We start from the raw sequence: 22,120 nt of genomic DNA, 5'->3' as shown, positions 1-22,120 counted from the left end.
ACACACACACACACAGGACAGGTGCCAGATACAGGGTTCATGGCTGGCGAGTGCTACTGAGGTGGCATAAGCCTCTCCCAATCAGGACTGACTGGATGTGAGCTCCAGGCAGATGCAGCGAGGCCAGGATGAGCGGGAATGGCAGGCAGGAGCAAAAGGTGGCATTAGACTGCTGGTTTTGGCCCAATCCCCACAGGCCACACTGAGGGACCCCATCCGTGCATAAATTTGTGCACTGGGCCTCTCCTAGATATACAAAAAGATGCTCGACATCACCAATCATCAGAGAAATGCAAGTTAAAACCACAAGGAGATATTGCTTCACATCTGTCATAATGGCTATCATCAATAAATAAACAATAAGTGTTGGCAAGGATATGGAGAAAAGAGAACCGTCGTGTACTGTTGGTAGGAATGCAAATTGGTGCAGCCACTGTAGATTTAAATCTACAGACTGCTTTGGATAGTATTGACATTTAGAAAATCCAAAACAGTATGGATTTTCTAAAAAAATTAAAAAAAACAACTGCCTTATGCCAGCAATTTCATTTTTGGGAATATATCAGAAGAAATCCCAAAAACTAATTCAAAAGGATATATGCACCCTTATGTTCATTGCAGCATTACTTACATAGCCAAGATATGGAAGCCATCCAAGTGCCCATCAATAGATGCATGAGTAAAATAGTTGTGGTACATTTACATAATGGAATATTACTCAGCCATAAAAAAGAATGAGATCTTATCATTTGCAACATGGGTGGACCTGGAGAGTGTTATGCTAAGTGAAATAAGACAGTCAGAGAAAGATAAGTACCATATGATTTCACTTATATGTGAAATCTAATGACCAGAGTAAATTAACAACAACAAAAAAAATTGGAAACACACTCATAGATACAGAGAACAGACTAATAGCTATCAGAGGGGAGGGATTTGAGAGTTGAGTGAAAAAGGTGAAGGAATTAAGCAAAATACCCACAAAACACAAAACAGTATGGTGATTACCAGAAGGAAAAGGGAGTGAGGGGAGGGAGAGGAAAAAAAGAAATAACTTTTTCAGGATGGGTTTAAATTATTTTTATTATAATATGTATCCTATATATGTCAGTTTTAACTGGTTACATATAAATTCCTTTTGCTTATAATTTTTATACAACTAAAGAACCCAAATTAATTTACATAATAAATGAAAACAAAATCATATGAAATCTAAAGTCAAATAACATTAATCTAATGTGAATGATTATGTTTTGATAAAGTAAATTTATGAAAAGAACAAGTTTCATTAATCATAAAAGAGTGCCACATAACTATAATACCCTGTGTTTGTGATATTTTAATTCTTCTACTTCTTTTTGTTGCTCAAACTGTAATGAACTTTTCATCTATACAACATGCTGTGAAGGCATTTGATTTTCATTTAATATATTAAGTCTTGCTCAAAATTAGCTGCTTAAACAATCATTTTATTATGCTTATGGATTCTGTGAGTCAGGAATTCAGACCGAGCACAGTGAAAATGGTGTGTTTTTTCTCCAGAATACCTGGGGCTCAGTTGAGAAAACTCAATGACTGGAGGTAACTCAACATCTTCACTTTGGTAATTGATGAGGACTGTGAGGAGGGAACTCAGCTGGAGGGGTTAACAGGAGCTTCAACAGATGCCTTTCCAGGCAGCCCCAGACTTCTCCCAACATGGGACTGTCAGGGTAGTCAGGCTTCTTTTGTAATAAAATAATTTATTTCTAAAATATAAAAATATTAATGTGACATTTGTAGACACATCCTATCTAATAATAGAGAAACATGGTAATTAGCCGTACTTCCGCTACCCTTCCCATTGGCTAATCAGGGCTATATGCAAATTAACTGCCAACCAAGATGGCGGCCGGCAGCCAGGCAGCTTGAAACGAACATGAGGCTTGCTTGCTTCAGTGACAGAGGAAGCCAATGTTCCCTGCCTGAGGCTGCCGGCCTTTGAGCTTGCAGTTTGAAACATTGTTACAAATATAGAAGCTAAACAAAACCCCAGAAACCTCCTTTCAGCCAGCCAGGATCTCAGAGCTGGAGTTGAAACAGTGTTTCGATTATAGAACCCAAACAAACCAGATACCTGCTTTCAGCAGCAGAGGCCTCAGAGCTGGAGCCAAGCCTCAGAGCTAAAGGTGGCCCAGAATCAAAAAAAAAGAAAAAAAGGACAGGTTGGGAGCTTCAGTCACCCACCAGCCTGAAAACGGCCCTCAGCCCCTCACCCAGGCTGGCCAGGCACCCCAGTGGGGACCCCCACCCTGATCCAGGACACCCTTCAGGGCAAACCAGCCGGCCCCCATCCGTGCACCAGGCCTCTATCCTATATAGTAAAAAGGTAATATGCCTCCCAGCACCGGGATCAGCGGAGCTGCAAGGCCTCCCGGCACCAGGATCAGCGTGACAGGGGGCAGCAACCAAACCCCCTGATCTCCCTGCTGCTCTGTGTGTGACAGGGCGCAGGGCCATAACCTCCCTATCCGCCCTGCTCTGTTCCTGACAGGGGAAGGCACCCCAACCCTCTGATCAGCCCTGCTCTGTGCCTGATAGCGGGGAGCTCTCCAACCCCCTGATCGCCCTGTAGCTCTGTGTGTGACAGGGTGCAGCGCCCCAACCCCCTGATCGGCCCTGCTTTGTGTGTGACAGGGTGCAGTGCCATAACCCCCTGATCGGCCCTGCTCTGTGTGTGACAGGGTGCGGCGGCACCCCCCCCGCCCATGGGCCCTGCTCTGTGTGTAACGGGGTAGAGCCATAACCTCCCCATCAGCCCTGCCCTGAGTGTGACAGTGGTGGCGCCCCAACCCCCTGATTGGCCCTGCTCTGTGGGTGATAGAAGGCAGTGCCCCAACCCCCTGATCCACCCTGCTCTGTGTGTGACAGGGGGCGGTGCCCCAACTCCCCTATTGGCCCTACTCTGTGTGTAACAGGGGGGAGCTCCTCAACCCCCTGATGGGCCCTGCTCTGTGTGTGACGGGGGGGAGCTCCCCAAGCCCCTGATCGACCCTACTCTGTGCGTGAAAGGGTACAGAGCCCCAACCCTCCTGATGGGCCCTGCTCTGTGAGTGACAGGGGGCAGCGCCCCAACCCCCTGATCGGCCCTGCTCTGTGTGTGACAGGGGGTAGTGCTGCAACCTCCCCATCGACCCTGCCTTGAGTGTGACAGGGGGCGGTGCCCCAATCCCCGAATCGGCTCTACCCTGAGCGTGACTAGGGGTGGCATCGCAACCTCCCAATCCACCCTGCTCTGAGCCTGACCAGGGGCTGCACCTAGGGATTGGGCCTGCCCTCTGCCACCTGGGAGCAGGCCTAAGCCAGCAGGTCATTATTTCCTGAGGGGTCCCAGACTGTGAGAGGGCGCAGGCCGGGCTGAAGGTGCCCCCTCCCCACAAGTGCACAAATTTTTGTGCACCGGGCCTCTAGTCCTATATAATAAAAGCCTAATATGCAAATTGTTTGACTGGGAGTTCAACCTCTCTCTATGACATGTGCTGACCACCAGGGGGCGGCATGGAACATGGCAGGTGTTGGCAATGCGGCATGAGAAGTGGGTGGCAGTGGAGGTGCTGCTGGCCCTGATGGGCCCTGATGAGAGCAGGACCACAACAGGATGGTGGAGCAGGTAAGCGGGTGGAGCCAGGCCAATGCAATTGCGAGCAGGGAGCCTGATCACCCCACAGACCGTGACAAGTGGCAGGGCCGGCCCCTATTGATTGCCCCATAGGTGGGATGGTGGAGCAGGTGAGGGGGTGGCTCCCAGATCACGGCAAGGTGCCTGGGGGTGCGAGCTGGGCCCTGATCCCTGCAGGTCACCCAGAGGGACCCCATCTGTACACAAATTCGTGCATTGGGCCTCTAATATAAGTATAAGAGTTATTATGGTAAAGTCTTTTTTAAGAAGAGCATGAGGCTACTTCATTTAAAAAAATATTATAAATATTATGTTCAAGGAAACAAGCTCAAGTTTCTTAAATTTTTGAAAAGATATTTGGACATCTTATAGAAATTTTAATATTTAGTATCTTCCCTCATGGACTGTGTTGTATTTTTATCATAATACATCAGCATAATATAAAGAAAATGTAACAAATTTTATACCAACCCCTCAAACTTCTAGAGTCCGTTTATGATAGGCCTCTGGCTAATTGGCCTCACGAGTTTATGAAACATTAAGTAACCTCCAGGACTGTGGTTCTCAAAATGTGGATGGCAAGAACTAGGAAGGATTTGAGATTTATCCTACTTAAGGCTAATAGGTTAGCCTGCCAGTTTCATGTATGCTGGCAGAAGACGTGGGATGCTTGGGTCAGAGACTAAGAACAATTTGTTTTTCACAACCACAGCAATAGCAAAAGCATCATCACTTTTGCACCAAGTTCACCAAATCTCAGTTCCCATATGGCAGCATGAAAAGAATGAATGGTATCACAGGAGAGAAAGCAGAATCATTTATAATGGGCATTATGATGTTTTCTAATAAACTTTTGCCCCAGAGACAGACGTATCTTTATTATGTTTGACACTAAACAAGCCTACTCTTTTCTCTGGAAGGAGACACTGTCTCTGTTTTTCCAAGCTTGTTCACAATACAAACATTCTTGAAAAAGTAGTGATCGAAGGTGGTTGGTGCCTGTGCTGTGAGACATGCAGAGACACAAGAGCCTCATGCAGAGTTGTCTTCCAACAGTTGATGGGAACTCTAAAGTTCCCCGAGTCCTTACATGGGGGCATCAATGAGACCAAGACTTTAAGACATTATTTGCCTTTTTCATTCTTTTTGTTGTTGTTGTTATTAATCCTCACCTGAGGATATTTTGCCATTGCTTTTCAGAGAGAGTGGAACGGAGGGGGTGGAGAGAGAGAGAGAGAGAGAGAGAGAGAGAGAGAGAGAGATGTATGCATTGACTGGTTGCTTCCTGAATGGACCCTGAGATCCTGCAACCCAGGTATGTGTCCTTGACCAGGAATCAAAACCATGACCCTTTGGTGCTCAGGCCAACACTTTAACCAGTGAGAAATACCATCCGGGGCACCCTATTCACTCTTATTCCCTCATGAGTGTACAGCGGAGATTCCCAGAGGCTAATGAGATGACATGATGCCATCACTCTGATGGCTAATAAAAGGTGTGCATCTGTATTTATGTGTTTTAAAAACTTCTCTATTTCCATTTCAATAGACATAACCACATAAACAAAAGCTCTTTGGGGTCTTCAATATTTTTAAGAGGGAAAGGAGTTCTGAGATCAAAAAGTCTGAGATTTGCTGCCCCAGGAAACTGGTCAGGAAAACAAGACCTCGGGAGTGATGTTTGTGTATGTTAGTCCTCCCCCCCCTGCCCCCCCCCCCCCGCCCCCCGCGAGTAGAAAGGAGACTCCAGGAAAATCGCTTCCAGACATTGCGGATGCCCTAGGAAAGGGAGATCAGTCTTTTCTGAGCTGCACGCCAGGTCAGGCAGTTGATTACACTAAGTTGCTATGAACTTAATTTGAGCAAAATGATCAGAGATTTGGATAGAGATGACAGGGTAGAGTGAAGAGCTAACAGTGCAGTTGTTGGCACTCACACCCTTTGGTGTGGCAAGGGTGCATGATTTTCCTCTGAGTCACTCGAACACTTTGTAGTCAGCTTCAACCATCTTGTCAGTACCCCACCCAAAAGGACTGGGGTGAAGGAGTTTCAGCCTCAAGAGGTTCTGGGGTAGATCACTGAAAATAGGAGATGGAAGCTATGGACAGTCTAAATATTTGACAACTGGCTTGCCAAAAAATAAAATTGAACTAATTTGTAATTTTTGCCAATTTGTGTACTGTGAATTCTCCTACCATGGCTGATTTCAAGCTATCAATGGATTAACAACCAGTTCAAATAATTTCTGAAATTTTAACAACTGGCCAGAGTGTGCTGGCTCCATAGGAACTGGAATAAGTTAAGCTGGATCAGATATCCTATACCCAGAACTATATAAGAACAAACCATACCCCAAAGTGAATTTATACTGTACTTCAAAAGAGGCCACATCCAAGGATTGGATCAATGACCAGTGTAGACAAGAGAGAACCACAACAGCTCCCAATTGTCTCTTTCCATAACTTCTATACCCCCGACTCCCCACATTCTCACCTGAGAAGTGAAAAATACTAAAGAAAGATGAGGACCACATCTCCTGTTCCCTACAGGTTTCAGGCCATTGGTTAAGCAGCAGGAGTTGGAGGAAGGGGAAAAGAACCATATAACAGTGAAGTTTTAACTGGTTTAAAATGGACTGGACTGGAAGTAATCTGAAAGTAACTGGAAAGAACAAATGAATATTGTTATTGGAAAAAAAAAAACTGTTTTAGGTTTAGACTCCCACCAAGTTCAGCCTTTTAGTAAATCATATGAAATTGATTTGAAGTTTATAAAAACAAATTTTTTGAAAATAATATTCTGGATAACTCACAGAAAGATACTTTAAGAATAGACTGAAACTGGGAGGTGAATTAGAAAACTAGTGATTGTCCAGAATTCAAGGTTGAAGATGTGATCTAAGGAAATGGTAGATAAGAATTTGGATGGAGACTGGGGACAGATTCGAGAGGCAATTACCTGACTGGGTGGCCAGTGTTATAGGATGGACAAGAAGCAAAGTGTTAAGATTGACTTTTATTTTCTAACTTGGAAGGCTAAATGTAGTTTTATGTTTTTGGAACTAACAGTTTTTTAAATTGGCATGAATTTAGAAGACATTATTTTACATGTATGTTGAAGTTGGAAGAGTCCTATCTGAATCATAAACTAAGATAACGATGATGAATGTATCTCACAGTGTAACATTTACTAAGATTCATGTTATTAACATAGTTTTGCTTGTTTTATAGCTTTTTATTAATGGCATAATATTCTGTTTGGTCTTCTGGGACTTAATTATTCCACTCATTATGTTTCTAAGATTTATTCACGCTCAGTTGTGTGTAGCTATCGTGCATTCATTTCCACTGATGAGCATGCTATGGGGTGGATATAACATAATCCATTTATCTGTTCTTTGTTGGAGGGATATTTGTGCTGTGTTTAGTTATGTGTTATAACTATATGTACTGCTATGCACATTCTCTTGGTGCCCATATGAGGGATAAGATAGAGGAGAGGGCAGGGCGTTTAAAATGTTTTAATTCTTAATTTGTGGTGAACTTCATAGGTGTTTATTTTATTAGTATGTTTCCAATTTACATATATCTTATGTAGACTATTTTGTGTGCATCAAAGATTACACTGTAAAAGAATAAAATAGTGTCGTGGAGAGAATAAGTGGAAAGAGAATAAGTGGAAATGAGAATGTCAGTTTGGAGAGGGAAGGGTGGCTGGTTAAGTGGGGTGGGCAGAGAAGACTCACTGAAAAGGGGACATTGAGCAAGACCTCAGGGAGGTGAGGGTGTGGCCATGAGGAGATCTGGGGAAACAGAGTTCAAATATAGATGTCATGTAAAAACTCGAAAAAGAAGACACTAACAGCTATTAAAAGGGATCTGTGGGGAGAGAGGAGGGCACAGAATCCGTTATAACAGCTGTTCCCATCCTTCCTCTTGAGTTTCTCCCCTGGCTCTTTAGTTGGAACAGCTGCTATGAGTGGGATTTATGGCTTCTAGAAACAGAGCTCTGCAGCTAACTTCACCAAAGTGGGGAAAATCCCCTTTGCTTCTAGCTTTTGGGACACACACAGGCACGCTCACACACACAGTCATGCTCACACATAGGACTTGACCAGAATACATGAACACAGAAATCGATCCATTTACAAGATACAGTTTGTTCTAAAGAAAGTAAAATATAGCCCTAACTGACCTCGGTATCACTTCTGTTCTGAAAGCCAAACCTGTCTGGCAAACTGTATCCAAAAGTTCCTCCTTTGAATCTTGGGTAATACCCTGTTCTAATTTCTCTTCCTCCTCATTTCTCCTCAGGCCTCATCCTCTTCAGAAGCAGACCGGGGGCAAAGAGTTGACTTGTGGGCTCACTTAGGTGGACAAATGCTTAGTGAGTTTGTAGATACTTTTCTGGAGAAGGTAACCTTGTCCTCAAAATACATCAGAAATATGTACTGGCTTTCCCTACATCTCTTCACATCACCTACCCTGTGGTAAAGTCATTTCTTCCTGAAAAATTTGATAATAAACCTTGCAATAAGACAATGAGATTTTTATTATTTATTAATTTTTAATCCTCACCCAAGGACATGTTTTTTTAAAATTCATTTTAGAGAGGAAGGAAGAGAGAGGGAGAGAGAGAGAAAAGGGCGGGGGGAGAGAGGGAGAGAAAGAGAGAAACATTGATGGGCTGCCTTCTGCATGCATCCTGACTGGGGATTGAACCAGCAACCTAGGTATGTGCCCTGACCAGGAATCAAACATGAAACCTTTTCGGTGTACGGAACAACGCTCCAAACAATTGTGCCACCAGGCCAGGATGGCAATGAGATTTTTAAATAAACTTTAAGAGGGGTTACTAAAAGTATCATGGCTCCCACAACAAGCCAGAGAATAAGTCATTTTCCTTAAAAAGCATTGTAACTGGAACAGTTTTGTTTCCTGGTAGATGTTAAAAATTTCCCCATTATTCTCTTATATCAACTAACAATGCTGCTATTGATAATAAAATACACAGGAAACTCATACAGGAAAACTCAAAGTCATCATAAGGAGCCCAAGCATTTGTTGGTGGTGCAAAGATACTTTTGGCAAGAAAGCACCTGCTATGACAAATATGATTATTCAGTGTAGTATGTAAATGAAATGTACACTGTGCTTTCTCAGGCCACTCCAGCCTGGGGAGGATGACCAAGTGGTTCCAGTGGGATTTTTGGGACCCCCAAGCTCCTGTGCCCCAACTCCCAAGCTGATTACTTTTTAAATGTGTTTTTATTGATTTTACAGAAAGGAAGGGAGAGGAAGAAAGAGAGAGAGAGAGACATTGATGCAAGAGAGAAACATTGATTGGTTGCCTCTCAAATGACCTTAACCAGGGATCAAACCCACAACCTGGGTATGTGCCCTGACCAGGAATCGAACTGGTAACATTTTGGTTCTTGGGACAAAACTCAACCAACTGAGCCACACCCTCGAGGGCCCAAGCTGATTCTTTAAAAAAAAAAAAATTCTTTATTGTTTAAAGTATTACATGAGTCTCCTTTTTCCCCCATTGACCTCTCCCCCGCCACCCCCCTCCCCCAAGCACAAGCCCTCACCCCCCTACTGTCTGTGTGCATTGGTTTTGCTCATATGCATGCATACAAGTTCTTTGGTTGATCTCTTATCCCCGCCCCCTCCACCTTCCCTCATAGGTTGTACAGTCTCATACTTCTATGTCTCTGGTTCTATTTTTGTTCATCAGTTTATGTTGTTCATTATATTCCACAAATGAGTGAGATCATGTGATATTTATCTTTCTCTGACTGGCTTATTTTGCTTAGCATAATGCTCTCTAGTTCCATCCATGCTGCTGCAAATGATAAGAATTCCTTCTTTTTTACAGCAGCATAGAATTCCATTGTGTAGATGTACCAGTTTTCTAATCCACTCATCTGCTGATGGGCACCTAGGCTGTTTCCAAATCTTAGCTATTGTAAATTGTGCTGCTATGAACATAGGGATTCATATATCCTTTCTGATTGGTGTTTCTGTTTTCTTGGGATGCACTCCTAGAAGTAGGATTACTGGGTCAAATGGAAATTCCATTCTTTAATTTTTTCAGGAAACGCCATACTGTTTTTCCCACCAGCAGTGCATGAGGGCTCCTTTTTCTCCGGATCCTTGCCAGCACTTGTCATTTGTTAAGTTATTGATGATAGCCATTCTGACAGGTGTGTGATGGTACCTCATTGTTGTTTTGATTTGAATCTCTCAGATGATTAATGACTTTGAGCATGTTTTCATATGTCTCTGGGTCTTCTGTATGTCCTCTTTTGAAAAAGATCTATTGAGATTCTTTGCACATTTTTTGATTGGATTGTTTATCTTTCTTCTGTTAAGTTGTATGAGTTCCCTGTAAATTTTGGAGATTAAACACTTATTGGAGAGAACATTGGCAAATATGTTCTCCCATGCAGTGGGCTTTCTTGTTGTTTTGTTGATGATTTCTTTTGTTATGCAGAAGCTTTTTATTTTGATGTAGTCCAATTTGTTTATTTTTTCCTTAGTTTCCATTGCTCTAGGAACTGTATCAGTAAAGATATTGCTACCACATATGTCTGCTATTTTGCTGCCTATGGAATCTTCTAAGATTTTTATGGTTTCCCATCTTACATTTAAGTAATTTATACATTTTGAGTTTATTTTTGTGTATGGTGTGAGTTGGTAGTCTAGTTTCATTTTTTTGCAAGTATATGTCCAATTTTCCCAACATCGTTTATTGAAGAGTCTGTCTTGACTCCACTGTATGCTCTTGCCTCCTTTGTCAAATATTAACTGAGAATAATGGCTTGGGTCGATTTCTGGGTTCTCTGTTCTGTTCCATTGGTCTATATGTCTGTTCTTGTGCCAGTACCAGACAATTTTGAGAGTAGTGGCTTTGGAATATAGCTTGATATCTGGTATTATGATCCTTCCAACATTGTTCTTTCTCAATATTGCTATAGCTATTTGGGGTCTGTTTTTACTGCAGATGAATTTTTGGAGAGTTTGTTCTAGGTCTTTGAAATATGCTGTTGGTATTTTAATGGGGATTGCATTGAATCTATAGATTGCTTTGGGTAGTATGGACATTTTAATGATGTTGATTCTACCAATGCATTAACACGGTATATTCTTCTATTTGTTTATGTCTTCCTCTATTTCTTTTTTCAGTGTCCTGTAATTTTCTGAGTAGAGGTCCTTTATCTCCTTGGTTAAATTTATTCCTAGGTATCTTATTTTTTTGTTGTTGCAATGGTAAATGGGATTTTTTTTTTTTTTAGTTTCTCTTTCAAGCTGATTCTTGATCTTGTTGTGAAATAGAGGGAACTCAGTTTTACCTTGGAAGCCATGGCAGCCACTATTGATGTCCTGGTATAGCTCTGGCCTAAATATTGGCTTTCTTTGTGATGGCTGCTGTCCTGATTGGATTTTGTCAAGACATCTGTTGATCTCCCTTTTCATTCAACTGAACTCTGAGTAGCCTATTCCTTGAGGAATACTGAGAGCCTTCTGTCTTAGAACTAGAGCAACATAGCTAATTTCAAAGCGTTGTCCACCCCTTACTACATTGAGTGGTTGAAACAGGGCAGAGGGGAAGGAGAAAAGACTCCAGGGGAACTCCCCTAGTCCTCTGGGCCATCTGAGGAGTCAGAAGCTAGGGTTTGGTGACAGTGAAAGAACAGCTCCTCCAGGGGCCAGAGCAACCACTGTCCAGCGAAGGCCTGCAGCAGGCTGGGCCCTCAGGAGCTTTGGGCACCAGTTGGGAACAGTGCTGTGTGTTGAGTTCTAGCTGGAATGGCCTGACGACAGGCTGTCTGGCAAAATGTCAATGCTGGCCTGGGATAATAGCTTTCCAGGTCCAAGTAGATCGGAGAACTCCCATTGTGGGAAGGGAGATATAACTGGGAGTGGACAGTTGCCTATAACTCCTTCAGCTCTTTGGGTCCTGCTGGAATGTGGGGGCCACTAAGCAAATGCTGCATTGGATGGATGATCTTTTAGCCCCAGGCTTTCCACTCACTGACTTTGCACATCAGTCACCTTAGCCTAAATTATATGACAGGAATAAATGGCCCTCAAATAAACACAGGATTACTTCTTGTTCAGCTTACATGTCCACTGTGGATTGGCTAAGACTCAACTCTACTTATTTTATCACTGACCCAGCTTATTCCCAGGGCATGCAGGTCTATGGCAAGGATAGGGAGGGAGAATAATCACTCATAAAGCTTGTGTTTAGAATTGGCATCTGGCCCTCTATTCACATTTCATTAGCCCAAGCAAGTCACACTGCCAAGCATGATATCAAATATGTGACAAGGCTTAATCCTACCATGGTGTGGGGCAGCCCATATTTGGGTACAACAATATAGCTTGTCATACTTTGTCAACTTGAGCAAGACACTTTACCTCTCTGAGCCTCAGCTTTCTCCTATGCACAGAGGCTAAGCATAGCCTTTTACCCCTCAGGGTTGCTTAGAAGGTAAAATGAAGTAATGCATTTAAATGCCATGGAAGTGTGAGTCAGAGAATTAAAATGCTTCCCCAGGATGGCTCTATCTCAAATATTATTATCTCAAAAAGCTGTGAAAAATTTCCCTGCTTGATTTGTTATTCAATACAGGAAATAATCATAAGGAAACATATACATTTTTAATAAAGCTATTTGCACATATGAAAAATGTATCTTGTCAACATTAAAAATTTTACCTTATTTGTCTTACTTCCAAAAAAGTTATGCAATACAGCAAAAGTTGTTAACACAGGAGTCTTCCTACAGCTTTAGGCCGCTGTCCCCTTCCTCCTAAAGAGAGGTATGGCTGTGAATGCCTGGTTTCTTCCCCTGGGCCCTTCCAAAGAGGCTCTGCACTGCCCACCAGTCGGTGGAGTGTGTGTTGCAGAATTTTGAGACCAAGGACAGGCACCTGTCCCTCAGGGTCAGAAGGAAAGTAGACGGTGGAGCGATAAGAGCCCTGTCATGGAGAGGTGAGATGTTTTTCTCTTGGGGATTGAAATAAAAGCCTCTTGGGGCCAGGGTCCTAGAGACTGCAGGTGGAGAGGAGTTTTTCTAGGGCATTTTAGTAAAGGAGGATATAGAAATGCAGACTGTAAGGGATTCAACTTTGAATCAGTCAAGATTACATTGGTCTGCAAGCAAAGAAAAGCCTCTGAATTATAGTAGCTTGCATAAAACAGGATTGTTCCTTAGTCAAAAAACCATAGGTAGTTCATCACCATTATGGAAGTACCATGACCATCAAGGACTCAAGTCCCTTTTCTCTTCTTGGTCCACCATCCTTAGCAAGTTCTCTCATGGTTCAAAAAGTAGGTGTTTCAGTTCTAGCCAAAGCATTTGTATTTTTTTTCCAGCATAAAAGAGGAAGGAACAAAGAAAGCCTGCCAATTACCCTTTAGGTAAATTTTCCATGTGTTGCACCCAATACCTCTACGTAAACTATCGCCCAGAACTTAGTCACCTGGGCAACCTGGGAAGTGTTTTATTTTATTCTAAACATCTAGCAAAATCAGGAGTTCCATTTTTAAGAGAGGAAAGAAAAATGGATATTGGGATGAATCACTAGCAGGAATGCCATTACAGAAGGGAAAGAGAATCTTAAGGTAGTCTTGTAAATTGTGTATTTCAATATTTTCTACAGTTCTTAAGAAATGAAGAACTTGAGTTATTTTGAAATGAAAGCTTGGTTTCTATACTATATTTTATTGCCTGTGACATAGATACTTTTTATTGTTTGAAGTATTACATATGTCTCGGCTGAGCCACATTAGCCACAGCTTAGCACTTATCTGGCCACTAAGTTCTTTTTTCTGGGTATCACCCATGGGCTCCTCCCACTGAAATTACTTTCTGCTTCCGTCTATATAACGATCTGTGAGGCAGGAAAGGACTTTGCCCCCCATTATCATTCTAATTTATTGGATTCCCAATGGATGGCCCTATCTCTTGCTCTCATATACAGTGAAGCCATATATATTTAATTATATTACACTCCTTTTTGAAAACTTGAGACAAAAGTGTTGTGGACAAGAGCATTTCTCAATTAAGAACCTCAGTGTTCTAGAGCAAAGCCCAGGGCCCTGGGACTCTTTCCTATGTGAAGATGTGGTTTCTGCCCATAGGACAATCTAGGAAATGTCCTGTTGCCTCACTCCTCTTACAAAAGAGTGTTAATGTTGAAGTCCTGTGAGCCTCACCTCTAGGAGTCTATGCTAATTTGCCATTCTCTTATGGTAGTCTTCAAAAGCCCAAGTTTCACCAATAAGTATACAGATTAACCATTTACATTTCTTTTTTCTCAGGATGCTGGTTATAAATACATTATAATACAATTTTTATTATAAAAATGCATCTTCATTGTAAGAAATTTTGAAAATTATAAAAAAGGAAAAAAGAACACTCACATTCTAACCATCTTAACCATGTTCATTGGATTCTTTCTAGTCTTGTTTCTATGGGTTTAAATGTGTGTACATGTCTATATGTGTGTATACATGTGTGTTTTAAGCAAAATTGGTAATATTCTACAAACACACTGTTTATGTGTTTTGCTTTTCACTTAACTTGAGCACTTTCTATCCAAAATATTTTTTGCAAGCATAATTTAAATTGCTGCATAATACTTACTTGTATATACCACTAAAGTACACTTCAGTAGGGATTTCCATTTTTGTTGTTGTTGTTGGGTTTTAAAAGTGAAATGACTTTAACAACCACATGGCAAAGTCAAAATTAGTAAGGATTGATTTGGTATTTGAAAACAGAGTAAAGGCAAATGTCATAAACAGTTGATTGGTAAATTTCCGTTCAAAATCATTTTTTATTCATTTGGGAAGGTTGTTTTTCAGTAAGTACAACTTGGTTTTGCTTTGAAACTCCAAACTTAAAAGCAAGAATCAGGTGTACACAAAGTGTGGAAACCGTGTTGTTTCCTTGCTGTGTTTCCACCACAGTACAGGGAGGCCAGGTGAGGTGTGACAGTAGAGGTACCATCAAGCCAGGTGCTTAGGTAGGTGTGTTAAACGTGGGAAAGTTATGGTTTTACATGGTTTCTGGGATTTGAAATAAGAAGAAAAGAACTGGAATTATTTTCAAGCTTTCTTTGCTCAACCTTATTCTTTACCCTCTTGTGTTAAAAGGTGGGTTTTAGAAAAAAGCCAGAAAAAGGGTGGAGGGAGGGAGATGTAGAAGAGGAAAGATGGGACACTCATGCAACTTGCACTTTCTCCAAGAAAGACACAATCACAGCCCTCACATGAAAAGCAGAGTGCTTTCCCTGTTTCTCTTTTTCTCAGTCCTCCTCTCCCTCTGAAACCAAAGTACAGGCTGCACTCCATGGGAAGTCCTGCAGAATAAGAAAGGGCAGTAGTCTTCCCGGGAGGCCTAGAAAAGACCCGAGACCTCGGCTGAGGACAGAAGTGTGTTCCTCATGTGTCCCGAGCCAGGTGCTGTGGAACAAATTTGTAGGCGTGGCTATCAGAGTTTTTGTACTTCAGAATCAGAAAGTCCGCTTCTCTGCCATAATAGGAAATAATTAATGGGAAGAGGTCAGCACAGAGCAAATGCTCAACAAATCTTGTTACCCCTTGTTCAGACTGCAGCACGGAGGAATCTCAGCGCTAACATAATCAAGTTGCAGTGTCCAAAGAGGCGATGTGCAAGTATGAAGTATCATAGAAAATAAGGAGCGACCTTAGTCAATAAAATTGTGGTGACTATGTATGCTGCCAGGTGGGTACTGGGAATATCAGGGGGAACACTTTGTAAAGTATAGGATTGTCTAATCAGTATGCTGTACACCTGAAACTACTAATAAAATAATACTAAATCTAAACTGTAATTTAAAAAATTTTTTAAATTTTTGAATAAATAAATAAAAGTTAAATAAAATAAGGAACACCCCAGGCTATTAAATACTAAAGCCCCTTTAGCTGTTAGAAGGGTGGGCTCTGAGGTGGGCCCTGTCATGTGGTAGAGGGCATCCCTGCCACCCTGAACTTGTGCTCTCTTGCTCTAAACATTTAAAAGCATGACAAGCATAAACAAACCTTATAACTCCTGCAGAATATTCTCATGACTGCACATTTTAACAGTGAGGGAAAATTTTAGTAGAAATAACCAGCACCCAGGTGAGCCTTCTACAAAAACAACATGAAACGCCCTGAAAAAGGTGGGCCTACTTAGGTTGCTGCCAACTTTCTAATTCACAAAGGCATGTGTGTGCTCCTCTCAAGGTTGTTATTGAAGCCTGGCCACTTGCTGTGTACAATTGGAGCTGCCCGGAGAGGCTCCCTCTCACTGTGAAATTTCCTAACTAACCCAATTCTGACTGCAGCTTTCAACATGACTCTGCTCGGATTACCCCTTTCAACAAACCACCCGCTGCTTCTCTTCTCTGTTCTCCCAGGAAATATGGGCGCTGAGTGGTTTTCCGAGGTATGTGTTACTTGGTCTCACCCTGGAACAGAGGCGATTTTGCCTTATTCAACTTCAAAAGGCTCCTTTGATAAATTGATTCGGGGTTCGTACTTAAATATTGAACAATCCAGCTTATTAGCACTTCTACTTTGTTTTAAAAATGATTTTCTTTATTACACCCACTAAATTCATACCAAGAATGTCCAGTTTCTCCTTAAGCAATTAAGAAAAGCCACCTGGATGTAATGTACAGTGTAAGGAAGAGGGTCAATAATATCGTAATAACTATGCATGGTGACAGATGGTTGCTAGACTTATTGTGGGGATCACTTTGTAAGGTACATAAATGTTGAATCACTATGTTGTATACCTGAAATTAATATTGTATGTCAACCATAATTAAGAAGATGTTTTTAAAAAAGGATATATGTTTGAGGAAAAAATTAAAAACCACCCCAACTATCAGCTGCAGGAAGGTTGAGTATTGGGTGATGCAATGTCTAACAGTTGTCCCTTCTGTCTGGGGTCTTGTGCCTTAATCCTACCCGGTCACAATATTCAGCTGTCAGGCCACCTGTGGGATCTTATTGCATAAATGAACCAGATTATGTCAGACTAATTCTGAGTGATCAACCTCAGCAGACTCATTTGTGAAACAATAGGCCAACTTAAATAATTTACAATGAATGAAATGCCAGGTCAAACCAACTGCTGCTAATGGAAAGATTCCGTCATCCATAGAATATTTATTGATATTAAGCCAAACATTAGTGTTCCTTCAAGCATAGTTTGAGAAGTGCTGATTTAGACAACATGTATTGAAACAATTTCATTACATTATCTCTTCTCTAGGATTCAGCTTAAAAACACCCCTCCAGGGGCACTGCCTGACTTGACCTCTATTGTACTACTTACTCTGGAACACACTATGTGAGTTCCCTCTCTCTGTTTCCCCTTGGATTGTGTGCTCTTCAAATGTACCAGCCACAAGTTTGGCTTTGTAGATTAATTGAATGAACAAATGAGTATATCACTGAGTGAATGAGTGCTGCATCAGATGTGTGTAATATTGGAAGAATATTGCACATGATGAATAGCTGTATAACCCAGGACTTTCTGTGTGTTATGGTGATGGTATTACCCACCTTGCAAGGTTGATGAGGAGAAAAAATGAGATAATCCCTGTTATTTTATTCAATGACCTTATAATCGAGTGTCTACTCTAAGTCAAATACTGTGAGAACATTCCAAAGTGCTTAAAAGTGATGTTTCTATTTATCTCATAATAGAATTTGGTTGGGAATGCCTTTAACTGTACATACACCACTAGGGAAGGCAACTTTCCATTGCTCTCTAACATCCTGTTTTGGGATTTTCCAGCTAGGAATTAATATTTCCTCATAGCTTACTGGCATTATTACTTTGTAGTATTGTAACAATATGAATGGTCCCATAGGGATCCTGGACCATGAGCATTTTGATAATCTTACTTGGTTTAATTTGGACATGGTTGCAGAAAAAGAGGGGGGAAAAAACTTCAACAGATTTGTGTTTTAATAATTAAACATAATTCTCTAAAGATATCATGACTTTTTTCTTTTTTTAGTTTATTTAACTTTAATTTCTATTGCTCTTGGTGTGTTCCAAATAATCAGAGCATAGCTTGAGTATGGAAAACAAGTTTGATAGAAATCTGAATTTATATTTGTTTGGCAGTTGCATATCAGAGCAATGTAAGAAACATTTTCAAAATTTGAGACTAATTGGGTTTTTTAAAAGTATGTATTATGTAAGTTAATGAGTACATGGCTTTAAAATGGTACACACACTAATATATGACTGACAGGAAAAGTCAGGAACAAAAGGGCATTTCACTACGAACAGCTAAGATTTGGAGCTAACAAGTGTAGAACACATAGATAATTGGTCATTGTTGCATGGAATAAACATATATGGTAAAAAGCCCATTTACTTTGAGAACATTCCTATGTTTTCCAAAATAACGTATAACGTCATTTTGTATAATGGATAGGTTTCTTTCAGTGGTCGTGGTTTCATAATTTGTAAGACCTAAAAAATGCCTGAGCTTCCAGTTAGAATTTTTGCTTTTGTAGTTCTTTTCTAGAGTGCTGTGGTATATTAAATTTGAAACAAGCTGTCCTCACTGTGCCCTGCCCAACGAATTCATGAACATAATAAAAGTTGGTGTGTTTTTTCACACCACTAAGTCTTGTGGTTGTTACACGTGGTAACTACAAGAGCGTCATTTTCAGGCACAGCTTATGAAAGCCACACAGCCCAGTCACACCTACCCTCTCTAGGCCTCACGAGCATCTGCCTGTCATCTGTACCCACAGACACCCGTCCTCCCCAATGTTGTTGAGAAAGCACAGCTAAGATTTGGAGCTAACAAGTGTAGAACACATAGATAATTGGTAATTGTTGCATGGAATAAACATATATGGTAAAAAGCCCACTTAGCTCAAATAAAGTGTCAGAAAGACAGACTCATTGGCCTCAATAGCTACTTAAGTCAAATAACGAATTTGTACGCGACTACAGATTGTGTTATGCTTCTTCACTAATGAAAAAATTGGGTTTCGAACACTTTGAGGTTTGGGTCTCAGACCCTCATTTTCATAGAAAACCTGATATAAATGATGTGTAGGTTCTGAAGCCACGCCATCAGGATAATTTAATGTACATGGCTGCAGAAGGCTGACTTCAAATGTAAAATCAGGAGTTTGACTCGTGACTGAGTATTCCTAAAGGGGGGTCCATGGTATCAGGGCCAGGCAGTCTCCGTGGTCCTCCGGCCTGAAGCCGAAGTCCTATGCAAGGAGCTGCAGAACCTTATGTGAAGGATGAGTAAGGTTGGATGCTGGCAGAGGTGCCAAAGGCAGGGCTGCCTCAGGCAAAGGGGGAGGTTTCGGGCTCTGTCTCTAGGGGGTTGTGGTGGTTGCAGTGCAGAAAGTTGGTGCTTTCTCAACAACATTGGGGAGGACGGGTGTCTGTGGGTACAGATGACAGGCAGATGCTCGTGAGGCCTAGAGAGGGTAGGTGTGACTGGGCTGTGTGGCTTTCATAAGCTGTGCCTGAAAATGACGCTCTTGTAGTTACCACGTGTAACAACCACAAGACTTAGTGGTGTGAAAAAACACACCAACTTTTATTATGTTCATGAATTCTTTGGGCAGGGCACAGTGAGGACAGCTTGTTTCAATGAGATCTGAGGTCTCATCCAGAAGACTGGAAGTCTGGGGCTGAAATTATCTGAAAATTTGCTCACTCTGTCTGGTGGATGACCTGGCTGTTGGCTGAGGGACTTTTCTGGGGGTGTTAATGGGAGAGCCACACGTGGCTTCTCCATGTGGCCCGGGCTTTCCCTCAGCTTGGTGGCGGGTTGTCTGGGGTGAGCATCTTGAGCAGGGCTGGCTTTCTGGGCCTGTGTGACGTGTGCAGTCACACAGGGCCCCACACTCAAATGGAGCCTGTGCTGGGTTTGTGTTTTGTTGTCATTGTCGTGAAATGTTTAATCTTTGAATAAGGGGCTAGTTTTCATTTTACACTGGTTCCCACAAATTATGTAGCTGGTCCTGATTGAGAGAGAGAGAGAGAGAGAGAGAGAGAGAGAGAGAGAGAGATAGCTAGAAATAATATAAATAATATTGCCATTTTTAGCCTAGTCTAGGAAGTCAGGCTTCCACTACACTGTTTCTGTTAGAAGTGAGTCACTGAGATGTCCCATATTCAAAGAGAGAAAAATATACTTCAGTGCTTGATGGAAGGATGTCAAGATTCTGGGGAGAGTTTGTGGAACATGAATATTGCTGTGCTTAGTTTTCACAAATACAATCTGTCATAGGTGCAACCTACTGGGTAGAGTTTTTTTGTTGGATAATCTTGTGTAATAGAGCATTAAAATTCAAGTTGGAGACTGTGGACCTCGAGATGGACTTGATCTATCATCAGATCACAATATGCAAAATTAACATTCCATGGCTTCAAGCCCCGTGACCCCTTTCAGATGGAAAGGGTTCACCTGGAGGAGGATTTTTAATAATTTCTCTGAGAAGAACAGTTGCTCCATCCTAGGGAATGGTGGTGCTCCCACTTTACTAAGAGGAGACCGCAAAGGTTTTGAACTGTGTTCCTTGCAGTTGGGATTCTGAGAGGAATAGTGCCCAACTTATACCTTGGAAAACCAAAGAGGGCAATGACAATAGGATAAACTGCTAGCCTTGTTTTTTATTAAAATCTTATATTATTAAATATGTTATTTATTACTGTTACTTTATTTAAAATAAGTTTTATTTTTAAATTATGTTATTAAAATTATTTTAGCTTTTTTAAAAGAAACTTAATAAGGTCTTTATGATCACACGGTATAGTGTAAACAAAGCAGGTGGCCCCAGGTTAGGGTTATTCATGAATTCACCATCTACTCACAGGGGCTATGTGTGGACTTGACCTCATCCAGGAGGAGCGGGAATCTTCCTGAGGATCCCCTTGGCCGTCATCAGACTCTCTCAGAGGTGATGGAAGGAATATGTCCTATGGGCCCAGGGTACATGATTCTCTCCAGGAAAGGGGATGGGAGGCATGGGGACCTGCTTTCTCTGTGCTTTTGGAGATGATAACTGCAAATATTTGGATTCAGGCAGGATGGAGGGTTCGTACTTTCAGATTTCAAAGGAGCAAAGGAATATTTCCTGTGGACCGGATATGTGAGTAACTTGGCTCCGTGAATCAATGTGGGTTTATCATAGGCTTTGTCTCTTAAAGCCCGAAAGGGGTGAAGGGCCAGAAACCAGAAATTAAAATTAATACCAGATTATTAAGGGCTGCCGAAGTACCCACAACTAAGGTGACCCACCATTCTGGTTTGCCTGGGCCTTGGGGGGGGGGGGGGTGTTCCCAGGACACACCTTTCAGTACTAAAATAGGGACATTCCTGACAACCCAAGCAAAATAGCACGCACCTGTCTGCCCCGCCCCTTCCAAGATGCAGGAATTGCAGGGAAGGGATCCAGGAGAGACCCTATAGACACCTATGAAAGTGTTCATGAAAGGAAGACCCACTTGTAAACATTTTAAACAAGGCCAGTTTCAGGATCGACATTTCTTATCCCCTTATTCGTTTTCTCTCTACTCTTGGCTCTGGCTCCAACAGGGACACTGCCTACCAAGCTGTGGGGAGGCACTGGGAGGGAGGAGAAAGCACAAGGTGGAGAATAAGCCACCCACAGAGAAGCAGCCCAAGCAAGGGGCCAGTTTTTGATTGGATAAGATATTCTAATTACTACATCTAAAAACTCCATTTGCTACTTTAGTGACTGTAGAGTGTCCTTGTCCCGATATAGATACCCGAGAGTATCTAGAAAAGTCCGAGATGTGTCTGAGTGTTCATCCAGGGGCAAGGGAAGGTCAACTTTACTGAACTGCTGTGCAGGCAGAGTGCATTACAAAAACAGAGGGGCTGTGCTCTCGTTATGGTCATGCTAGCTCAATATCTGTTACACAAAAAATTTAAAAAACCCTTCTTGGCCTGGGGCGGGGGTGCAGGTGGGCTGGAAGGGGTCAATGGGGGGAAAAGGGGAACATATGTAATACTTTCAACAATAAATAATTATTTAAAAAATAAAAAATTCTTCTTGAATGAGAAGCAACAAATTGCATGTCCAAGAAATAATTTGTCATTTCTTTTTATTTTTTAAATTCTCACCTGAGGATATTTTTCCATTGATTTTTAGGAAGAATGAAAGAGAAAGGGAAAGACAGAGAGAAACATAGATGTGAGAGAAACACATCATTGATTGGTTGCTCCTGTAGGAGCCTGACCAGGCCCAGGCCGAGGAGGAGCCTGCAACTGAGGTACATGCCCTTGACCAGAATCGAACCTGGAACCCTTTGGTCCGCAGGCCAATGTTCTACTCACTGAGCCAAACCACTTAGGCCTGGCTGTCAGTTCTTTTACTCCACTTTTTAAGAATTACCCATTTTCCATGAA

The 22,120-nt window shown here is 41.8% G+C and overlaps 1 long non-coding RNA gene across 1 annotated transcript; it reads left to right on the top strand.

Annotated features, from left to right (window-relative positions):
• Positions 1-15,244: 15,244 nt before the first annotated feature.
• On the top strand, positions 15,245-20,639 carry LOC139015668 (uncharacterized). The gene is made up of 3 exons (XR_011472475.1): positions 15,245-15,423; positions 16,028-16,128; positions 20,562-20,639. It is a non-coding gene; the product is annotated as an uncharacterized lncRNA (long non-coding RNA).
• The last annotated feature ends 1,481 nt before the right edge of the window (positions 20,640-22,120 follow it).

Source organism: Myotis yumanensis, unplaced genomic scaffold (genome assembly GCF_028538775.1).
Source record: "Myotis yumanensis isolate MYYU_CA2020_CCGP unplaced genomic scaffold, mMyoYum1.0.hap1 SCAF_8, whole genome shotgun sequence".
In the NCBI taxonomy this organism is placed as follows: Eukaryota; Metazoa; Chordata; class Mammalia; order Chiroptera; family Vespertilionidae; genus Myotis; species Myotis yumanensis.
This window is presented reverse-complemented; position numbering and strand designations above follow the sequence as displayed.